Source organism: Podarcis cretensis (assembly GCF_951804945.1).
Source record: "Podarcis cretensis genome assembly, chromosome: 5".
Taxonomy (NCBI): Eukaryota; Metazoa; Chordata; class Lepidosauria; order Squamata; family Lacertidae; genus Podarcis; species Podarcis cretensis.
The window spans coordinates 88172973-88177802 of record NC_137174.1 but is presented as its reverse complement, the minus strand read 5'-3'; the positions used below and the strand labels follow the sequence as shown (position 1 = coordinate 88177802).

The 4830-nt window shown below is 47.1% G+C and overlaps 2 long non-coding RNA genes across 2 annotated transcripts; one reads left to right on the top strand and one right to left on the bottom strand.

Annotated features, from left to right (window-relative positions):
- Positions 1-54: 54 nt before the first annotated feature.
- Positions 55-2017, bottom strand: LOC307217196. The gene is made up of 2 exons (XR_013839417.1): positions 1326-2017; positions 55-1100 (listed from the first exon to the last, which is right to left on the bottom strand). It is a non-coding gene; the product is annotated as an uncharacterized lncRNA (long non-coding RNA).
- A 1084-nt stretch (positions 2018-3101) lies between these two features.
- On the top strand, positions 3102-4025 carry LOC307217288. The gene is made up of 2 exons (XR_013839529.1): positions 3102-3305; positions 3451-4025. It is a non-coding gene; the product is annotated as an uncharacterized lncRNA (long non-coding RNA).
- Positions 4026-4830: the final 805 nt, after the last annotated feature.

Here is a 4830-nt window from a genome sequence, read left to right as displayed (position 1 = left end):
TCAATGACTTGTATGATTTGCTTGGACTGTACACTGCTGGGTTTTTTTTGGGGGGGGGGAGAGTCTTTGGGCAGTCTTGAACCCAGACCCTAAAGGCATTACAAGAGAATCGGACCCAACCTGTAGCAGAATGAGGTGGAACATTGACACGGCAGTGTAACAAATTCTATCCTGGCCCTCTCCCTATTGAGCTTATTTTCTGCTTGCAAGGAAGGGTTTGTTTGTCAGCTGTAAGGAAGAGCTAAAAAACATGGGTTTTCCCATCTGCAAGTCTGAAATGGTATATAGTCCATTGCACCATTTATTTCTGCTGCCTATATAGAGGGTGTGTATCAAAGTGCAAGTAGATCAATAGGTATCAAAGTGCAAGTAGATCAATAGGTACCACTCCGGCGGGAAGGTAAATGGTGTTTCCGTGCGCTGCTCTGGTTCGCCAGAAGCGGCTTAGTCATGCTGGCCACATGACCCGGAAGCTGTACGCTGGCTCCCTCGGCCAATAAAGCGAGATGAGCGCCGCAACTCCAGAGTCGGCCACGACTGGACCTAATGGTCAGGGGTCCCTTTACCTTTACCTTATCCAGCTAAACAGTTCTGCTAGCAAAAGCATTTTTGGCTGCTCAGCAGAATTTCCTGTCCCTCTCCTCCACCCTGTGTCCCCTAAATCTGCTCTGGAAAGTTGGTGGGGAAACCCCAGAACATATTTAGGGGCATATTTAGAAGAAAGAGAGGCTGTTCCAGCATGCAGCCCCTGAAGTGCTTTTACCAGTGGAAATGCTTCATTGGGTTCCAGCCATAAAGACTAGGCCCAAGTTATGTTCATATTGCTGGGTAACATCCTTACTTCCCAGCACCCTTAACAAACTACAGTGGCCAGGATTATCTGTGAGTGTTGAAGTAGTATAATAGTGCTTTTAAATGTATGGTGTGAACGTGGCCCAAATCAAAACAGGGCTGTTACTCTTAAGCACCACTGTCACTCTCAAAGACTAGGAAAAACAGCTTATCCATCAGACCTGATTTGTGACCTGACAAGTGTAAAGCACCCCACCCCACCCCCATTTATTGTTTCCTGCCAACCTGCTTTTTTGCCATTTTGGAGGCTTGGAGGAGGAATTTGGATTTGATATCCCGCTTTATCACTACCCAAAGGAGTCTCAAAGTGGCTAACATTCTCCTTTCCCTTCCTCCCCCACAACAAACACTCTGTGAGGTGAGTGGGGCTGAGAGACTTCAGAGACGTGTGACTGGCAGCTGCATGTGGAGGAGCGGAGATGCGAACCCAGTTCACCAGATTATGAGTCTACCGCTCTTAACCACTACACCACACTGGCAAGCCACCAGAGGCCCATGCTTAGCCTAATGGGTTGCAAGTGTTTCAGGCCTGGTGTAAATAGAAGTCCGCGAGTCTGGGTCCCGTAGCTGCAATCTTATCCTACGACATTTAGATTGGTTGCATCCTGTGCTGGTTGGTGCAGGTAGCTTTTGGGACCAAAAGCTCCGCTTGGGATTTTGAGAGAGCACCGTGGGCACCAGCTACAAAATGGCGACACAAAATGGCCGCCACGTTTAAAAGCACAGGAAAAGAGAAAAGGAACGCAGCTTGGGATGGATGAGCATTACACTTACATACACACACACAGGCAATGGGGAAAATGGACCTATGTCAGCCACTGCCATGTTTGCTCACAGAGACAAACTTTTTGCACCTCTCCTCTGTTCAAAGACGATGGGAGCATTGCTGTTCTGTGGAATGGGGGCATGTTTAAAGGGTTAGAAGAGGCCGAGCCAGTGCAAGCAGGAACTGAGAAGGAAGAGGGAAACTGTCTCTCGTGAATTGTGGATTTTGGAAGGGACATTATCCAAGACCTTTGGAGGGTACCCTAGGTGATATGGGTGGGCAGACACAGTTGTGACCCCTGGTGTGGACAGCACTGACACAGATAAGACTTCAGTACGAGACAGTGTCCTTTGATGATAGTTTTCAATCCACTTTTTTTTGTGTCCCTAACATCAATGCGTGGGGACGCAGGTGGCGCTGTGGGTTAAAGCCTCAGCGCCTAGGGCTTGCCGATCGAAAGGTCGGCGGTTCGAAGCCCTGCGGCGGGGTGCGCTCCCGCTGCTCGGTCCCAGCGCCTGCCAACCTAGCAGTTCGAAAGCACCTCCGGGTGCAAGTAGATAAATAGGGACCGCTTACCAGCGGGAAGGTAAACGGCGTTTCCGTGTGCGGCTCTGGCTCGCCAGAGCAGCGATGTCACGCTGGCCACGTGACCCGGAAGTGTCTCCGGACAGCGCTGGCCCCTGGCCTCTTAAGTGAGATGGGCGCACAACCCCAGAGTCTGTCAAGACTGGCCCGTACGGGCAGGGGTACCTTTACCTTTAACATCAATGCAAGAGGCTTCCTGGTAGGGCTAAGGAGCCTCTCCCAGTAAGCTCTACACTGGTTACGTACAGCTTCCTCCTTTCTGATCAGGTGTTGATCCTGGGGAGATAGGAGCCAACAAATAATCTATCTCGCTCTCCCTCTGTACCACGTCCTTCATCCTGTGTGCTGGTATTTAAAACGTTGATCCTGACTGGAGTGAACTCTTTCTTCATTTGCCTAATCTGCAGGACAAGCAGTGCAGCTATTCAAGTTCCTTGCTAATCACAAGGGAGCATAAAATGGGCTCCCAAGGACTATATTCAATGCATACCATCAAATGGGCTTTATTCCACAAAAGCTTGTGCCACCAAAAAACAGTTAGTCTTTAAGGTGCCCCATGGCTTGCCCCTGCAAAAAGCCAGGCAATTTACAGTACTTTTGCAGCTAAGACTGCAATACCTTATGCTCTGTGACCGATACTTATTTTCTTTAAAGAGGTGCCTGGCTGTTATCCATCTGTATTCGATGTACTTTTATCCACTCCTCCCCACCCCAACCATTCAGAATTTGCCCACTACATGAATACTAGCCACTCATACCACATCAGACATCACTACCAACTTTGAAAGGAATTATACCATGTCAGCTGCTTTCAAAACAAAACAAAACACCTGTGACCAATTTAGGTGCTGACCACCTGTTGCTGGTTGGTCTTTTAAAAAGATCACATCTGCAGACGATAACTGGAACACACCTGAAATTCTTTCCATACATTGAATGATCAGGGTTGTTCCAGATTGCTCATGACACATATTTTGATCTTTTTTTTAATCAGACTATTTCTCAGTTCCTGTCTTTGTTCCTGAGTCTCACATCTCTGGTCTACAGGAGAGAAGTTGGGGTGTTTTTCAGAAGGCACTCAACCCCCCCCCCCTGCAAAATAGTTGCTGCCTGGAGTTGCCCTAATGATTCAATCCTATACACACTTTCCTAAGAGTAAGTTGTGTTGAACTCAGTGGAGATTGCTTCCCACTAGGCATAGTTAGGATTGGAATGCAAGGCATCTCCTGCTAAGTTCTTTCAGCCAGTTTTAAATTTATCAACACATGAGTGCCTTTCACTCACTGAAGAGCACAGTGCTCCGGCTTCTCTGGGTTGCACTGTTATGTCTGACCCAGTGGTTAATGGCAAAAGAAGCGTATTAATCAAAATGCAGCCTTATCTGCCTCAAAAATAGCTCAGGGAATCTGGTTATTTTTGGACTTCGGATGCAAGTGAAAAGGGAATAGCCTGGAATAAGTTATGCCAGCAGGTGGCGAACTTGAAAATAGCTCCCTGGGCTGCAATTTAATACAAAGTCTTCAGCTCTAGAAATAGATGACAGTTTCCCCTGGAAATACTGAGTTGTGCTCATCCTCAAAATACTTATTTTCCCACTACCACCAGCAGGGCAGCTGACCTAGAAATGCGACTGGTTTATTTTGAAATGGACATTCAAGAGTCAAAACAAAGGAGACACTAGAGATTCATCACCATATCTTCAGATTTTTGTCTTTTAAAGTGGCTGCATGCAAGGGGAGGGAGGTCTCCAATTTTGATCAGAACAGCCGTGTCCAGGTTAACCAGCCCCACATTGTTTTCTTGATTGACATTTTCCTTCCCCCTCCCATCCCCAAAAAGATGAAAGGAACTTTATTGTGCCTGTATGTTAAAGCCCCAGGGCTAATACCAAAATCTGGGGCAAGGGCAACTTAGGATCAGGAAAACAGCACAGCCAGGAAATCTGCATCTACGAGGGTGAATGGTGCATTAAAATGTATACGTTGGTGCAGATAACATGCCAAAATGCATTATATATTAGGGTATTCGCTTTGCCCAAGAAAGGAATAGTGGGTAAAATTGCATACCAGAATGTGTATTCATGAGAAATTTGCACTGAAATGCACTGAATTTTAACCAGGACTTTTTTTTAGAAAGATACAATCTGATGTGAAAATGTGGAGAACTGAACTTAAGGTTGGAAAAAAGGGAAACGGAGAAAATCCAAAACTGGAAGGGCTGTGCAGGGCCCTCCTGGTTCAATTCAGGGCCTGATTTGGCACTTTGGGGTTTTGCACAGTGTTTGTTAGGGGGCAGAAGCGCCCAATCTGCTTGCCTGCATCTCCTCCTCAAGACTGTTCACGCCTTCTGACAGCCCCAGGTTGCTCTGGGAGGACCCAATCTGTCCTGAGGCTATTTCTCAAGCCACTCCAGCTGAACCCTAGGTCAACCAAAATTGGCCCAATTTGGTTTGGGATCTGGTATTTTGGCCCTAGAAATTGAGATTTCACCATCCCTGGTCTTGAACCCACATAACTAAACTGCTGACTTCCCTCAGGTCTGGCAAATGACCCTGTCCCATTACTAGTATTGATTTAAGACTCGGCTGCTGGAGAGGAGGCAGTTGAATCGGAAGCAACCCTATCCTT